This window comes from Cetorhinus maximus, chromosome 11 (genome assembly GCF_964194155.1).
Source record: "Cetorhinus maximus chromosome 11, sCetMax3.hap1.1, whole genome shotgun sequence".
Classification (NCBI taxonomy): domain Eukaryota; kingdom Metazoa; phylum Chordata; class Chondrichthyes; order Lamniformes; family Cetorhinidae; genus Cetorhinus; species Cetorhinus maximus.
Genome location: NC_135889.1, coordinates 31,806,231 through 31,825,318, shown reverse-complemented (window position 1 = coordinate 31,825,318; position 19,088 = coordinate 31,806,231). Strand labels below are relative to the sequence as shown.

Below are 19,088 nucleotides of genomic sequence, written 5' to 3'. Positions count from 1 at the left end.
GCGCTATCTTTGTTGATTTCTCCTTGGCTTTCAACACCACACAACTGAAAAATCATGATGTCAATCCTACTCCCCTACTTTGGATCAGTGATTTCCTTCACAACAGGACCCAACAAGTGTTAGTCTCTGGGATTTACTCTGAGCCCATGTTAATAAATACCGGACCTCTCGACGTTGTGTACTGTCACCTTTATTTTTCATCCTCCTCCTCTATATGAATAATTGTCAATCAGAGCTCAACGTCATGACATTCCTGAAGTATGCAGATGATACAGTTCTTGTGGGTCTCATAGGGAATAATGAAGTAAACCATAGGAACTCGATAGAGAATTCATAAAATAGTGTGATAACAATTCCCTTAAAATGAACAAAAGCAAGATGAAAGAACTACTTACAGGCTTTAGGAAAAACCAATGAACGGTATTGTTCCCATGAAGCTTCATGGTGTGGGCAGTGAAACAGTTACTAATTACAAGTATCTAGGTATCGAAGTAGATGATAAGTTGAATTGAGGGGAACAGTGTACAGATGTGATGGCCAAGGAACATGCATGGTTCTACCTCAGAAAATTAAAATCCTTTCAAGTAGACCCCACAACCATGAAACTCTTCGATACAGCTGTAGTTGAGAGTGCCATCCTTTTTAGATGTCGCTTGTGGTACTGTTGTCTTAAGAAAGTAGACTCTTTAAGGGTACAGAAATTATTCACTCAGGCAGGAAGGCTATTTGAAGAGCAGATCTTCTTGATGAAATCTGCTCTTGACAAATTTTGACAAAAGTAAACAGAGTCATGAACAATGAGAATCACCCCTTGTTTCAATGTGTTCCAGGAACAGGTTACAATCTCTCAGATGTAGGACAAATCATTCCTGAACTCATTTGTGGCCTTCTCTATGAAAACTTTTAACAGAAGTTTGATGTATGGATAAGGATATACATTCATGGGGAATTCATTGACTGATTATTTTAATGCATGGGAATAGTTTTTAATATATACTTTATTAAAGTTAGACCTCTGTGACATGGCAATTTTCTTTCTTTTTATTGTTATTATTCATTTGTATGTAATTTTTTAACAAACGAGCAATGTCCCCAAAATGAATTTGCATATGGACAAGAAAGTGAAATTGAATTGATGTGAACTGAATTTTACTACTGGATTAAGGAGACACCTTTCTTCCAGGGCCAACATAGTAAATAATCTCACCCTTGAAAAGAAACAAAGTTCACAAAGCTGGATGAGAAACGCAAAAGATTCTAAACCTTTGGAAAATGGAAAATACTGTCAAAGGAGCCCTGGCAAAGTGTTGCAGTGCAACTTGTAGATGGTACAAATTGCTGATACCTTGTGCCAATGCTGGAGGGAATAATATTTAAGGTGGTAGTTGGGCTTCCAATCAAGCGGACTGCATTGTTCTGGATTATATCAAGCTTCTGGAGTCTTGTTGGAGCTGCACTCATCCAGGCAAATGGAGAATATTCCATCAGTCTCCAGATTTGTTCCTTGTAGAAGCTGGACAGACTTAGAGGAGTCAGGAGCTGAGTTTCTCACTGTAAAAAATTCCCAACCTCTGACATGCTTTGTAGCCACAGTATTTAAATGGCTGGCCCAGTTAAAGTTTTGGTGAATGGTGGTGCATTCAGAGATGGTGATGTCATTGAATGTCAAAGGGCACTACCTAGATACTCTTTTGTTGGAGATGGTCATCGCCTGGCACTTGTGCAGCACAAATGTTACTTGTCACTTATCAGCACAAGTCTGAATGTTGTTTGGGTCTTGATGCATGTAAGCACAGACTGCTTCAGTATCTGAGGAATGCAAATGGTATTGAATACTTTGCAATCATCACTGAACATTCTCACTTCTGTTGGAAGGAAGGACATTGTTAAAGTGTTGAAAATGGTTGGGCCTAGGACACTGCCCGGAGGAACGTCTGCTGTTGATATCCTGGGACTGAGATGATCGATTTGCAACAACCACAATCATCTTCTTTGCATTGTGTATGAGTCAAGTCAGTGGATAATTTTCTCTCTGATTCCTATTTTCTCCAATATTGCGAGGGCTCCTTGGCACCACACATGGTCAAATGCTGCTTTGATGTCCAGGGCCCTCACTCGCACCTCACCTCTGGAATTCAGATCTGATATGTTTGGACCAAGGCTGTAATGAAGTCAGGGGCTTATTGGCCCTGGGGGAATCCATACTGAGCATCAGTGAGCATACTATTGCTGTGTAAGTGCCGCTTGATAGCATTGTTGGTGATGCCTTCCAGCAATTTGCTTTGTTTTATTAATTTATGGGATGTGGGCATCGCTGGCTAGGCTAGCATTTATTGCCCATCCCTAATTGCCCTTGAGAAGGTGGTGGTGAGCTGTCTCCTTGAACTGCTGCGGTGGTGTTGGTACATCCACAGTGCTGTTAGGGAGCGAGTTCCAGAATTTTGACCCAGGAGCAATGAAGGAATGGAGATATATTTCCAAGTCAGGATGGTGAGTAACCTGGAGGGGATCTTCCTAGTGGTGGTGTTCCCTGCTTCCAGAAGCTGGACAGACTTGAAGGAGTCCTCCACCATCAGCACAAGGTATCAGCAATGTGTGCCACCTACAAGCTACACTGCAACAGTTTGCCAGGGCTCCTTTGACAGCATTTTCCATTTTCCAAAAGTTTAGAATCTTTTGCCTTTCTCATCCAGCTTTGTGAACTTTGTTGCTTTGAAGGGTGAGAATCCGCTGCCCTTGTCCTTTTAGATGGTCACGGTTGAGGGTTGGGATGGTGCTGTCTAAGGATCCTTGATGAATTCCTGCAGTGCATCTTGTAGATGTTACACACTGCTGCAACTGTTCGTCAGTGGTGGAGGGAGTGAATGTTTGTGGAAGGGGTGCCAATCGAGCTGGTTGCTTTGTCCTGGATGGTGTCAAGCTTCTTGAGTGTTGTTGGAACTTTACTCGCCCAGGCAAGTGAAAAATATTCCATCACACTCCTGACTTGTGCCTTGTAGATGAAGGACAGGCTTTGGGGAGTCAGGAGGTGAGTTACTTGCTACAGGATTCCTAGCCTCTGACCTATTCTTGTAGTCACAGTATTTATATGGCTAGTCCAGTTCAGTTTCTGGTCAATGGTAGCCCCCAGGATGATTGAAATTAGACTGATAGGGCGGTAATTGCCCAGATTAGATTTTCTCTGCTTTTGGTGGACAGCAACATACATGGGCAATTTTTCACATTGTCAAGGAGATGCTAATTTTGAAGTTGTATTGGAATGGCATGATTAGGGATGCAGCTAGTTCTGGAGCACACATTTTCAGCATTACAACTGAGTTGTTATTGCATCCTACAGCCTTTGCTGTGTTGATTCACTCAGTCATTTCTTAATATCACGTGCAGTGAATTGAATTGGCTGAAGATGGGCATCTATGGTGCCGGGGACCTCAGGATAAGGCCAAGATGGATCATCCACCCGGCACCTCTGGCTGAAGACGATTGCAAATGCGGCAGCCTTATCTTTTGCACTCATGTGCTGGACTTACCCGTCATTCAGGATGTGATGTTCATGGAGCTTCCTCCTCCTGTTAGTTGTTTAATTGTTCACTACCATTCATATTTGAATGTAGCAGGACAGCAGAGCTTTGATTTGATCTGAGCTGTTGATTGTGAAATCATTTAGCTCTGCCCAAAACATTCTGCTATATGCTGTTCTTTGGCATGCATGCAGTCTTATGTTGTGGTTAGAGCAGATTGGCATGCCTGTTGCTGCTCCTGGCATGCTGTCTAGCCAGGCTTTTCCCCTGGCTTGATGGTAATGGTAGAATGAGGAATATGCTGGGCAATGAGTTTACAGACTGTGGTTGATTGCAATTCTCCTGCTACTATTCGCCCAGCGCACCTTGTGGATGCCCAGTTTTGAGCAGCAAGGACTGTTCTGGGTTCATTTAGGTTTGGGACAATACCACACAACACAGTGTACCAAGTCCTCAGTGTAAAGGTGAGATATAGACAGATGCATCCTTGCAGGGAGATCGATGAGGCGAGGCCAAGTAGGTTTTTATCTTGTGCTGGTTCACTCACCATCTGCCACAAATCAAGTCTGGCAGATATGGCCTTCAGCACTCAGCCAGATCACTCAGTAGTGGTGCTACCGTGTTGCTCTTGGTGATGGGACACTGAATTCTCCAACCCAGAATACTGTTACACTCCCAATAACGTTTTTAAAAAAGAAATGGAAATGGAAATGGAAAGTTCATCTGACAAAAATCTGGGAAGACCAAGATTATCATCTTTGTAACCCGCCCAATTTCCATTTTCTCACCACCAACTCCATCCCTTCTGCCTAACAACTGTATGAGGCTGTTTGCAGTTTGGGTATCATATCTGAGCTCAAAAATGAGGCCTGGGGAGTTCCTGCAGTGCATCTTGTAAATAGTACATACTGCTGCCACTGCCGATGGTGGAGGGAGTGAATGTTTAAGGTGTTGGATGGTGTGCCAATCAAGTAGCTGCTTTGTAATGGTGTGAATCAAACTGAACTTACACATTTGCCATCACTGAATCAGGCCATAACCAGAAAGTTGATGAAGAGAGATATTTTGGCAAAGTGTGAAAGCTGGTACTAAATTGATACTGTACTACTAAGTCACAATAACCTGAAGGTCTGGATTCAACACACCATTTTGGTTCTAATTGCTGATTACCATAATTCAAGTGACCTGGAGATGCCACGCAGGACAACTGCAGATTTGCCACGCAAGTGCTGATGAATTTCCATTGAGATGTACATGTGGGCTCCCTGCACTCAACTCCATTAGAGATGTAGAAAGTGCTGTGGATAGCAGCACATTGTAGGATAGCTGAAGAACCCAGGGAGAGAGTGCACAGATCCTCAGAGGCCCTGGTCAAGATGATCAAGAGGAGGGAGGATGTCCTGTACCCATAGACATCCTCACCCTCACCCTCCTTGCACTCTCTCCTGTAGCCGTTAGAGCTACTGTGTCTCACATCCTCCTCTCAATCCTAGACCAGTCAGGAGGAACCTAGCAAGATGCCCATAAACAAGCACTCCCTTTCTCCCAGTGGCTGTCGCAATGTGTCCAATGAGGTGGAATAGCACAACACTTAATCCTTTTAGATGAAGACCTCAGATAATTTCTGGAATAAATATTGCTAGGGTATTGATGATGGCTTGTCAAAGTGCCCCAGAAATTCTGAAATAAAAACAAAAGATGCCGGAAATACTCAGCATATTTTTTCATAAAACATGGCCGGGTCCATCCATCAGCATAATGGTCTGAATGAATAAATGAAGTGAATATCTGTTGCTATGTATTTTCTTATTTTCAATGCTATGGTTAAAATTTATTTCTCTATAATTATTATCTTCTCAAGATCATAAAATGTGTGTAGTAGCAGAGGCATAGAAACACAATCCAAACAAAAAGGAAATCAGTTCTGATGATAGCACATTTATTATGTTTAAGAATGTTATGACTTGGGCAAAATTTAGTTTTCAGCAAGGAATCAGAAATCCCTCATTCTTCTGAAAGATCCGATAGTTGAGTTGTAGCTGCCCCAGTCACCGTATCTCTTGTATTCACCGGGTCTCAGGAAGTACTGTTGGCCTTTGTAGTTGGGATGTTCATAGAAGATCCAGTAGCCGTCCATCACATGGCAGGAGTGAATGTCACGGTAACGGAAACGATCATAGACAGATGGACAGTCATCCATGAATTCCATCATCTGTCCTCCAAAGTCAGGTCTCTCATAAATCCTCATTCTGTAGTTTCCACCTCGGTACTGTAATAAAAAGAAATGAAACATTTGGGATGAAGATATAAATATACCTACACAACACTCAAGAAAATTACTGTAAAGGGGTTCTGTTATGCTTGTAATACTATCAGGGAACACATTGGCAGCTTTGATGAAAACTCTCCACCCAAAACATTAATCTACCTTTTCTGTTTCCAGATGTTCTCTGACCTGTTGTATATGTCCAGTATTTTTTGTTTTGGTATCAGATATTCAGCAATCACTATTATACCATTGTATCAATATGATCAGATATTCAATCAAAGTTATTGCTACTAAATGCTACAAGCTGGAATGTTTTAGATTGAAGTCCCACTCCAGACTGCCCTGGAGAATGGAAACAAAAGGATTCAGGGTTTGAATACTGATTTGTGATTCAGTTAAGTACTTGCATTTGATGGGAACAAAGGATCATATGCAGAAGAGTGGGTAATTTAGCTCCTTGAGCCTGTTCCACCATTATTTGAGCTCATGGCTGATCTGTGACCTAACTCCATATACTTGCCTTCAGTCCATACCATCTAATACCTTTGATTAGCAATACTAACAATTGATTTTAGCACTAACTGTCATTTTCAGAATAGGATCCAAACATCTATCACTCTTTGCTTTTAGAAGTGTTTCCTAAGTTCACTCTTAAAAGATTCAGCTCTAATTTTTACACTATCCTTCCTAAACCCCACAACCGGCAAAAATGTTTTCTCTCTATCAACTTATCTGTTCCGCTATCATAAAGTGTCAAAACCCCATCACACAAAAAACAGTCTCCCAGCTAATGATACAACCACATGAAGGGTATCTTCATTATAAAATAACAATCTAATGTGTCTTTTGTTGGATGCAACCACAGTTGAATACATGGGTTATCTCTTGTTCCACTGGACATGGAAGATGGGAAGATGGTCACTTCTCATAGTTTGGTTTTGTAACCACAATTCCAATTTAAACTCAACTCTCAATTTTGTTTTTATATTCATTTACAGAATGTGGGAATCGCTGGCTAGGCCAGCATTTATTGCCCACCCCTAATTGCCCTTGAGAAGATGGTGATGAGCTGCCTTCTTGAACTGCTCCAGTCCATGTGGTGTAGGTACACCCACGGTGCTGTTAGGAAGGGAGTTCCAGGATTTGACCCAGCGACAGTGAAGTAACGGCAATATATTTCCAAGTCAGGATGGTGAGTGACTTGGAGGGGAACTTCCAGGTGGTGGTGTTCCCATGTATCTGGTGCTCTTGTCCTTCTAGTTGGTAGCAGTCATAGGTTTGGAAGGTGCTGCCTAAGGAGCCTTGGTGAGTTTCTGCAGTGCATCTTGTAGGTGGTAAACACTGCTGCCACTGTTCGCCAGTGGTGGAGGGAGTGAATGTTTGTGGGAGGGGTGCCAATCAAGTGGGCTGCTTTGAAGCAATTTGTATTTTCAGCTGTTATTTGTATTGCATTTTCTCCAAGAGAGTTAATATGACTACTCTTGGATACATCAACTAAGAGAGAAATGGAAGAAAGTTGGGGGACTTCTTCTATGCAATGTTTCCTGATGGCGTACTCAACAAGTGGTGTCAGCTGTATCTATAAATATGTTTGTAGCTGAACTAATTTCAGCCAGTTTTCTCTCACCTTCTTAGTATTTGCTTTATAGGATGTTTAGGCAGTTGTTATTCTTTCCTCTCCGAAGTGATATTTCACTAGGAGTTTGTTCAGAAATTGTCCTGATTGATCACCGAACCTCCTGTGGAAGATTGGCAAAAATCCATCCACCAACCACACCACCCCCTCCCGCCCCCATCAGTGTATCCAGCGTTGCCATCAATTTTCCATCAAACTTACAGTGATCAATCATGACAGTGCAGAGATTTTCGCTGAATGAGTGTGGGCCGATAATTGCAGCTTACAATTTAGATTTCAACTTAAAATTTGGATTATTGATTCAGGAAATCCATTAAATGAAGAGGGAATGAACAATTATTGGACATTTTGATTTATTAAATAAATAGGTAAACAGTCCATTTCAAATATAAATCGATTGATGAGTTCATTAATGCCTATAAGACAAAGAATTTATTACTCACATGTGGGTAGGAGCGACATGACCTGATGTTGTCATTGAATCCCATCCAGCGCTGGTAGTCAGGATATTCTCCCCTGCTCAGAACATACTGGTATCCCATGTAATTGGGTTTCTCATACGCCACCCACCAGTCACTGTCAACACGGATGGAGTTACAGCGGCTGAAGTAAGGGGACAGGTCAGCACAGTCACTACTGCACTCATAGTGCCGACCCTGGAAGTTCCTGTCCTCGTAAAAAATGATCTGTGGGGAAAGAAAATGTAGTGAAATATTTGTATTTCTCAATGAACTATTAATAACATGTGAAAAATGTGAGCGCTTACCTTTCCCATTTTGAGCTCACAGTTGGAAAAGCAAGAGACTGAACATATTATTGCTCTGGAAGCTCAGTATTTATATGTTTGTGAGACCATTGCAGAGACTACCTTTGTTATTTCAGACAATCTCAAGTGCACATCAGCAAAAAAAAGAATTAAAATCTTTCACAGATACTGTAGTGAAACACCTTTATTCAGAGCGGTAGATTGCTATTGGCTCTTTTTGTTTTGCTTTCATGTCATTTTGATTGTCTAGTAGGAATAAAGAAACAAAGAATGAGAGGCCATAACCACTCTCAAAGTAAAATACACACAAAACATTGAACTGTGAACTGTGCTGAGTTGATAAAAGCCTCACATTATTCTTTTGTTTATGAGATATTTTACATAGAAGTATAAAAGAGGTGAATACTTGTGACATTGACTAAACATAAGTTTATTCAACTATTTTGTGGGCAGAAATTTTCGTTTGCTGTGCGGGGGTGGGCCCCGCACGTCCACATGTAAAATGTCACGCGGTGATGTCGGACGAGCTTCCCGACGTCACCACGCACCATCGCAATATTTCGCTGGGCGGGCACGCAATGAAGTCTGACACGTGCACACCATTTATTAACGGGCCACTTAAGGCCCTTAAGTCTTCAATCAACGCTGAATTATCGGTGCCCGTGCGATCGTCGGGTCGGCGCACGGGAGCATTGGGCAGGCGGGTAAGAGACTTTTCTATTAACCTCATCCATGGGCGGGATAAGAGGGCTCAGTGGGGTCGTCAATCTGGTCTATGAAGTATTTATTGGAGAAAGTTTTTTAAACTTGCCTGTGTGATCTGCAGTCATTCAGAACAAATTCCAGCAGCTTTTTCTGGACTCTTAACCTTCAGGTCAGCATCCTGTAGTTAGGAATCTTTTCCGGGCCTGCAAGTTTCAGGAAGCCTTCCCTTAGTCTGGGTATGGGAGCTGATATGAACACTGTAGGCAGCTCCTCTGAGGTGGAAGGGAGGGCTAGAAGTAATAGGCGGCCAGGAGTGCACATTCAGCCTCCAGGGGAGCCACCTTTGGGAGTACAGGCGCAGGCACAAGGGGCGCAGGGCCAAGAGGAAGTCCAAGGTGGGAGGAGCTGCAGATGACACCACTATTCTGCTGCCAGGGTACACAGGCGGCGAAGCAGTTACCTCCATATGTCTGAGATGCTGTGCCAAAGGAGGCTCCGACTGTCAAGGGAGACAGTGAACTATATCTGTCAGATGATTGGGCCTGAGATCTCAACTAACTATGTGGGTGGACAACACATGCCAGTGGCACTGAAGGTCACAGCTGCCCTCAAATTCTATGCCTCTGGCCACTTCCAGGGCTCAGTGGGTGATCTTTGCGGCATCTCCCAATCAGCTGTCCACACTTGTGTCAAGCAGGTCACAGATGCTCTGTTCAGACGGGTATTGACCTTCATTCACTTCCGCTGGGACAAGGCCAGCCAGGCAGAGTGAGCCATAGGCTTCGCAGCCATTGCTGTCATCCCCCACGTCCAGGGTGCAATAGACTGCACACGTGTGGCCATCAAGGCGCCAGCAGGTGAGCCCAGTGCCTTCGTCAACAGGAAGGGCTTCCACTCCATGAACGTGCAGATAGTGTGTGACCACAGGATGCTGATTCTACAAGTCTGTGCAAGGTATCCAGGCAGCTTCCACAACACCTACATCCTCAGACATTTCCAGGTGTCGGGCCTCTTTAGTGCTCCGGCCTGGCTGGATGGGTGGCTTTTGGGTGACAAGGTCTATCCCCTCAAAAGGTGGCTCATGACGCCCCTCTGCCATCCAAGAACAGAGGCTGAGCAGCGGTACAATAGGAGCCACGCCTCCACAAGGGCTGTGGTGGAGAGAACCATTGGTCTTCTCAAGAGGTGCTCTCAGGGGGCGCACTCCAGTACCCCCCAGATCGTCTCTCGGTGATAGAGGTTGCATGCTGCAGTCTCCACAATCTTGCGCTGGAAAGGGGGGGACGCAGTGGACGCTGAAGACGTTGATGCAGTGTCTGCGGCTGCACACGATGAGTCCAGTAATGATTCTGAGGACGTGCACGCACAAGGAAATGCTGAAGGGGTAGATGCTGACCCGGGACTACACCAAGGAGGCAGGGACACACGGGAGGCTTTAATCCAATGAACCTGCAGCTAGCACAACACAGATGGATCACCAGGACAAGCTTGGGCTGCCGCCTCGATACTCGACACCTAAGCGCAAAATCTGCCAGGTCATCAGCACTAACTAAGGGCCTTGTACATAAAGGTGAATGTCCAAAAAAAACACTCATGACACTTTTCTGAAACATGCACATGCAGAAGAAACGAGGCACCCTCAGCCATAGTGACACATCTGGCATTTAATGTGTGAGTCAGAAGTTATCACATATATTAAACAATAGTGTAAACAATCAAAAGGAAATCATGACACTTTTCTGAAACATGCACATGCAGAAGAAACGAGGCACCCTCAGCCATAGTGACACACCTGGTATTTAATGTGTGAGTCAGAAGTTATCACATATATTAAACAATAGCGTAAACAATCAAAAGGAAATCATAAGGACCTAATCTTGGGCCAACACAAAAGCACTAGTGATAAATCCATGGTGTGCCTTATATGCCTTCTGATTTTGTTTCCAGGTGCTACATCTTGCTGTTGCCCCATCGTTCAGAGTGGCATCTGAGACAGCCTGCTGACTCTGCTGTCCTGTTGGCCTCGATGACCTTGGCGGTTGTCCTCTGGCCCGTGGAGCCTGTGCTGGCCCCGCCTGGGATGGAGATGCCTGTTCTGCAGCTGGCATCTCCCCAGTCGTTGCAGCTTCGCCAGATGATACGGTCACTGGGAGAGGGGCAGAGGAGCTGATGCCCTCATCCGAAGCACCCTGAGAGGAACCCGCAAAGACGACAGACAGCTGCTGCGCCGATGTGAGGTTGCTTCACATCTCCCTGCTCATCGTGGATGGATGGGCAACAAGCTGGGAAGCTTGATGCCCAGATCATCTCCCACACTGGCAGTGTCCAGCTGAGGTAATTGACAATGTGAGGGTTTGCTGGTCACAGCACATCCCCAGGAAGCCCTGGCGGGCCTCCTGGTGGAGCCTCTCCACGAGGGTCACAACTCTCTCCATGGAGGACACATGGCGCTCGGGCATGATGCTCATTGCTTCATCGATAGTCCGCGTAGACTCCTCCACCATGGAGACCAAGCCAAGCATAGCCTCATGTATCTCCCCCAGATGCTCCCGCACACCCGGCTGCATTTCCTGTAGCTGCTGTGTCACGAACGACTCCAGAGGCACATCATCACGCCCCGACTGAGCATGTGCCTGGTCCCCTGCAATCCTCTGACTGCTGGCGCCATGGGCACCCTCTGTCTCTGCCAGCTCCTCCAGCGAGTGTGAAGTGCCCTCACCACTGTGCCCCGGGACACTAGCCGATGTTCTAATTCCTACCGAGGTGCTAGTATCTGTGCTGGTAACTGCCTCACAGAAATGGTGTAATGCTGGTGAGATGTCAGGCCCCTCAGGTTTGAGAGGGGGCCTCTGCTGCTGCTCCTCATGGCCATGCTCTGACGATGCTGAAAGGAGGAACAAGGACAGTGGATCAGTTAGCGTGCAGGCAATGACAAAGATCATCCCTGTCTCCCTGGCTCATTATGCGCTCAACCTTCCATAACCAATGGCCCGCCAATATTGCAACAATAACTCATTTAACAATCATCAGTGCTATGGCTGTTGGGAGGACAATGCAGACTGCACTGTTGTCCTTAAACACCTGGCCATGCCACCCCAGCTTCACCGACACCAGTAGACCTGAGTGCATGGCGCCTCTCCAGCTCAAGGGCCTCCTGCTCGATGTGGCTTTATATGGAGAGCTATCCCTGCCTGCCTCCAGTCCTCAAATGCTCAGCTGTGTTATGGGCATTCTTCTCCTGAAAAAGAGAGAAGAGCATTGATTAGGGCAAATTGCACATGGACTCTGCTCGCGCATGCCATACCCCAACCAGAGTGGGACATATCAAGCCTCCAGTGCCTCTTCTCGCCGCTGCTGCTGATCACTCAGACAAAGATGCTAGGCCTCTTCCCCCCACCCCCTACAGCACATTAAGAACCACACGGTATTTCCTGCTATAGCAAGGAGGCGCAAGCACGTGCAGCAACGAGGGCAGCAGATGGTTCGTTGCCACGACACCTTGAGGCTTCCCTTCCACCATTCTCATCACCCTGACTAGGACATGTCCCGGAGTTCTGAGTATGCACCTAGGTGCAGCTCCTCCAGGTTGCCCCCAAACCTGTCATGTGGGACTAAGATCAACACATGATGCGGGGGAAAACTTATCTCCTCATGACCCACTCAGGCTGACCTCAGCATGGGCACTATCCGCTTGCCCACCCAGCAAAGGAAAAATGCCCTCAATGATTCAATGCAGTCATGACAGGGAGGGGCTCAGAGGGTAAGGCTACCTGCTGGGTTGAATGCCCAATGCCAACATGGTCATCAGAAAAACAAGGGGCGCATTGGCCCCCCCCGCTGCCCTACCCTGCAGCCTGCCCTGCTCCCCTGCCCTACCCTGCAGCATGGCCTACTCATCCCAACCCCTCTGCTGCGGCCTGGAACTGGCCATTGTGAGCCGCTTACAAAAGGCTGCCAGGCCTTCTTTTAAACAGACTGCCGGGTTGCCATTGGTCCTGGCGGTCTGTGCACGCCCGCCACCGCCCGGACACTCCCGCTATCCACGGGAGCCAGGAAATACGCTGGGCAGGCCTTAATTTGCCCGCCCGCATAAAATGGCGGAACGGACCTGATTGTGGGCGGTGATCGGCTCCGTGCCCACCCGCGCCCGCTCCCGCTAGCCCCCCCACAAATGGAAAATCCTGGCCTATGTGTTTGGCTGCAGAAACAGCAGACTATTAGATTGTAATTCATCATCACCTCTCTCAATCCTTCCATTGCCATGGGTGTTTAACACAACTTGACTATTCCAATGCACTTCCGGCCAGCATCTCACCTTCCATGCTTGGTAAACTTCAACTCATCTAAAGCCCTGCTTCCTGATTCCTAACTCGCACCAAGTCCCATTCACCCATTAGTCCTGTGTTCAGTCACCTGCATTGGCTCCTGGGCCAGCAACAACTCAGTTTCAAAATTCGCAGCTTTGTTTTTAAATTATTCCATGGCCAGGATTCTACGGCCCTGCTGTGGCGTGACACCCCCCAGCGGATGTGGCAAGCCAGTTAAATCTCCATTCAGTTCGGCAGGACCCTAATATCCCGCGAGATGGAGGGGCCGTAAAATCCTGTCTTTGCCCCTCCATATGTTGCAACTCAGAGAGCCAATTGGTGAAGCACAGAATAGGAGCCTAGTTTTTATACACTTACTATTTTATTTACAGACACTGCATATCATGCAGCTGCAAACCAACAATCACAGTTTCAGTCTGCTGGTATGAATATGAGCAAAGGTGGGTCCTCAATTACTCTCCATCACGTGAATGCAATTAAACACCCAATTAATATACAACCACCACATATCTCTGTAAAGCCATGAAGCTCTACAATTATCTGAGATCTCTCTGTGAGCTTCCAATGTTGGCCTCTTGCACATATCCAATTTTAATCGTTCCACTATTGGGAGCTGTGCCTTCAGCTGCTGTGGAATTCCCTCCTTAAACCATTCCTCCTCTCTACTTTCCTCTCCCATTTTAAGAGGTTCTGTAAAAGTTGTTTCTTGGACCAAATGTTTAGTCATCTGTTGTAATATTTCTTATGCATCTTGATGTCAAATTTTGTTTGATAACATTGCTGTGAAGCACTTTGGAATGTTACCATGCTAAACGCACGATATAAATGCAGGTTATTGGTGTTATATATCAGGATCAAAAAGAATTGCGGACAACCCAAACTAAATATTAGCATTTTATTTTGTATCTGTGCTGGAGACCTGATTACTTTTATTTGTTTTAGGCAACATCAATACGATTTACTTACAACCAGGCGATCTTACCTAATAGTCTGTCTATAATGTATATAATACCACAATCAAATGCTGAGAACTAAAACAAAATACAGCAGATGCTGGAAATCTGAAAATAAAAACAAAAACAGAAAAACCAAAAACACTCAGCCAGTCTGGCAGCATCTGTGGAGAGAGGAACATCATTAACATTTCAGCTGGATGACAGGATCTGATGAAAAGTCATCAAAGTGAAATGTTAAGAACCCTGAGGAAAATGCCCTCACCTCATATTAAGGTTGAGGATGAAGTGTGACAGGTTTCCCAAAAATCAATCCTAAATATTTGAAAACAGATTTGAAAGGGATTTCACCACTTTTTAATGGTGGGGTCTTATACTTGTGCTTCACTGACTAGAGGTGCAGTGAATTATTTTTGATTATACATTTATTTGGTGAAGTCCATCTACAAAGTTAACACCAGGGGGTCAGTCTTTACATGCGGCAGAATTAATTATGGGCTGCAAAATAACAGTGGTTTTGCTGACATGGTATTTGATCGCATTCAATTTAGGATAGCCTAAGTGTGCTGAATTGGAAATGAAAATAACCCAACCTATCTAATCTCTCCTCATAGCTACACTTTTCTAACCCTGGCAACATTCTTGTAAACCTCCTCTGCACTCACTCCAGAGCTATTACATCCTTCCTGTAATGTGGTGACCAGAGCTGCACACAATACTCCAGTTGTGGCCTCACCAGTGTTTTATACAATTCCAACATTATATCCTTACATTTATATTCTATACCTCTGCCAATGGAGGAGAGCATTCCATATGCCGCCTTTACAACCTTGTCTACTTGACCTGCTGCCTTCAGGGACCTGTGTACTTGTATGCCAAGATCTCTCACTTCATCTACCCATCTTAGTATATTCCCATTTATTGTGTAATCCCTGTAACTGTTTGACCTCCCTAAACGGATGACCTCACACTTCTCTATGTTAAAATCCATCTGCCACTTTACCGCCCACTCCATCAACCCATCAATATCGTTTTGGAGATTATGGCTATCCTCTACACTATCCACTACTCGGCCAATCTTTGTGTCATCTGCAAATTTCCCAATCGTGCCCCCCATGTTCACGTCCAAATCATTAATATATAACACAAACTGCAAGGGTCCCAACACCGCGCCCTGTGGAACACCACTTTAGACAACATTTAAATTTGTTTGATTTTAACATTTAACGGGAAATACTGTTTAAATTCTAAATCCCATCCAGGGGCCTAAGCAGGGAGATAGAAGCTATCCATTGGTGTGTAGCTGTGGTTAGTTAATTAAGGGAACCAGCTTGAACTGGTTTTTCTGTACCTGGGGCTCAGCTAGTCTCTCTAGTTCAGAACGTTTAAATACAGGCACCTTAGTATGACCTAGTATTGGAGTGCAGCCTCAATGGGGTGTTGGGAGTTCAGTGAGTTGAGGGAGTTGGGGAAGGAGGTGCTCCTTTGCTTTTTCTAACATTTTCACCTGTAGGAATTGGTCCTTACTCTACTGCACAGAAGAAGCTACCTGTTTGGTGAGGATTTGGTAAGTGATTAAAGCTTTAAAATAGTACAGGAGCTTATGGTAATGTTAATAAATTAAACATAAAAGGAAAAAAAATCAAATAATATAATTAAGTAGATAATTAAAACACATTAAGGATGGCAGGACAGGTGATGTACTTGGGCAACACATCAGGGAGGGGGAAAGTTACCTGGACATTTTGTATCAGGAGGTGGTCACTCCACTTAGGATAGGATCTTCTGATTTGGAAAGTGGTCAGGGACATGAGGGTGTGACTGCAGCTGAGGCAGGCGAGGGGACCCAGAGGGCAGGAGTGCAGGAGTGCAGGAGCCTCAGCCTTTGCAATTGCAATAGTCCGATAGGTTTGAGGTTCTTTCAGCTTGTTTGGATGGGAGTGGAGGCTGCAAGGTCGACGAGCAAACTGACCGTGGCACCATGATACAGAAAGCCATTCAAGTGAGCAGAGCAAAAGGGAATGTAGTGTTAGTAGGGGACAGTATAGTGAGGGGGATTGACACTGTTCTCTGCAGCAAAGAGCAAGAGTCCAGAAGGCTATGTTGCATGCTTGGTGCCAGGGTCCAGGACATCTGCTCAGGGCTGGAGAGGAACTTGCAGTGGGAGGGGGAGTATCCAGTTGTTGCAGTCCATATAGGTACCAATGACATAGACAGGGTGAGGAAGGGGGTTCTGTATAGTCAGTATGAGGAGCTAGGCACCAAATTAAGAAGCAGAACCCCAAAGATAATAATCGCTGGATTATTACCTGAGCCATGTGCAAATTGGCATAGGAAAAATCAGATTAGAAAAATGAATGTGTGTCTCAAAGACTGGTGTGGGAGAAGTGTGTTCCAGTTTGTGGGGCACTGGCACCAGTACTGGAGAAACTAAGGCTGTATCTTTGGGATGGTGTACACCTGATCCATGTTGAGGCTGGTGTTCTAGTGAACCACATAACTAGGGAAGTAGAGAAGGTTTTAAACTAAACATTGGGGCAAGGGATCAAATTTTAGAAGACGTGGTAAATCAAAGGATAGACACAAATGTGGGAAATGATGAACAAAACATGACAGGAAGGGTTAGAGAGTACAATCTAAGTGTAAACCAGCAGATAAGGCTAGAGATTACAAAAATAATAAAAGCACAAAACTAAAGGTTCAGTACCTGAATGTGTGTAGCATTTGAAGCAAAACAGATGAAGTGATAGTACAAATAGAAATAAATAAATGCGATCTGATAGCTATTACAGAGACATTGGTGCAGGATGGCATAGATTGGGACCTGAATATTGAAGGGTACATGATATTTAGGAAGGCCAGGAAGCTGGGAAAAAGTGGAGGGGTGGCTCTCTTAATTAATGATTGTATTAGCACAATAGAGAGGCAAGAAGTCACGTGTGGGAGAGGTGTACAGGCCCCCTAACAGTAACCACAAGTTAGGACAGGATGTAAAGGAAAAAATAATGGGTGCCTGTCAGAAATTTACGGCGATAATCATGGAGGATTTTGATCTACATAGAGACTGGAAAAATCAGATTGGCAAAGGCAGTCCAGATGAAGAGTTCGTAGAATATTTCCGAGATAGTTTCTTAGAAAAGCATGTTCTGGAGCCAACCAGAGAGCAAGGTATACTAGATCTGGTATTGTGCAATGAGATAGGATTAATTTTACATTCAGTTTGAGAGAGAGAAGAGTAGCTCCAAGACTGGTATTTTAAACTTAGATAAGGCAATACAAAGGCCATGAAAGCAGAGCTAGCTAAAGTAAACTGGCAAATTATGTTAAGGGATAGGTCAATAGAAATGCAGTGGCAGACATTTAAGGGGGTATTTGAGAATACACAGAATAGATACATTCCAACGGGAAAGAAAAAATCCAAGGGGAAGACCCACCATCCATGGTTAACTAAAGAAGTTAAAGATAGTATCAGGCTTAAAGAAAAAGCAAATAATTGTGCAAAGATGGGTGGCAGCCAGAAGATTGGACAGAACATGAAAAACGGCAAAGGATGACTAAAAGATGGATAGGGAGGGAATAATTAGAGTACGAGCAAAAGCTAGCTAGAATATAAAAGTGGATAGTAAGGGCTTTTATAAATATTTTAAAAAGAAAAGAATTAACAAAGTGAGCATTAGTCCTATAGAAAGTGAGTCTGGGAAATTAGTGAGGTAAAATAAAGAGATGGCAGATAAATTGAACCAGTATTATGTATCAGTCTTCACTATAGAGGATACAAGTAACATCCCAGAAATAGCTGTAAATCTAGAAATGGAAGGGCGGGAGTAATGCAGAAAAATTACAATCATCAGAGAAATGGTACTGAATAAATTGTTGGTTCAAATTGCTGACAAGTCCTCAGGTCCTGATGGACTTCATCCTCAGGTCTTGAAAGAAGTGGCTAGTGAGATAGTTGGCGCGTTGGTTTTAATTTTCCAAAATTCCTTAGTTTCAGGGAAGCTACCATTAGATTAGAAAATAGCGAATGTAAATCCTTTACTCAAAAAGGGAAGGAGACAGAAAGTAGGAAACTACAGACCAGTTAGCTTAATATCTGTCAAAGGGAAAATGTTAGAAGCTATTATCAAGGATGTTATAGTAGGGCATTTGGAAAAATTCAAGGTAATCAGACAGTCAGCAGGGTTTTGTGAGAGGCAAATCATGCTTAACCAATTTATTGGAGCTCTTTGAAGAAGTAACATGTGCTGTGGATATAGGGGAACCGGTGGATGTACTGTACTTAGATTTCCAGAAGGCATTTGATAAAGTGCTATATCAAAAGTTCTCATGGAAAATAAAAGCTCATGGTGTAAAGGGAACACATTGGCATGGATAGAAGATTGGCTAGCTAATAGGGAACAGAGAGTAGGCATAAATGGGTCATGTTTTTGCTGGCAAGATATTACAAGTGATGTGGCACAGGGATCGGTGCTGATGCCTCAACTTTTTACAATTTATATGAATGACTTGGATGAAGGGACTGAAGGTATGGTTGCTAAATTTGCTGTGACACAAAGATAGGTAGGAAAGTAAGTTGTTAAGAGGACATAAGGAACCTAGAAAGGAATATAGATAGGTTAAGTGAGTAGGCAAAAATCTGAAAAAATGTAGCATAATATGGGAAAATGGAAAATTGTCCAATTTTGCAGGAAGAATAAAAAATCTAAGTGCTGAGAGATTACACAGCTCTGAGATACAGCGGGATTTTGGTGTCCAAGTTCATGAATTGCAAAAGGTTAGTGTGCAGGTACAGCAAGCAATTAGGAAAGCTAGATAGAATGTTATTGTTTATTGCAAGAGGAATTGAATACAAATGTAGGGAGGTTATGCTTCCGTTATACAGGGCATTGGTGAGACCACATCTGGAGTGCTGT

General features: G+C 44.2%; 1 pseudogene across 1 annotated transcript; it reads right to left on the bottom strand.

Moving 5' to 3' along the window:
- Positions 1-5,492: 5,492 nt before the first annotated feature.
- Positions 5,493-8,198, bottom strand: LOC144686973 (gamma-crystallin S-1 pseudogene; annotated as a pseudogene). The gene is made up of 3 exons (XR_013578023.1): positions 8,190-8,198; positions 7,867-8,109; positions 5,493-5,787 (listed from the first exon to the last, which is right to left on the bottom strand). The product of XR_013578023.1 is annotated as a gamma-crystallin S-1 pseudogene (transcript).
- Between the last annotated feature and the right edge of the window lie 10,890 nt (positions 8,199-19,088).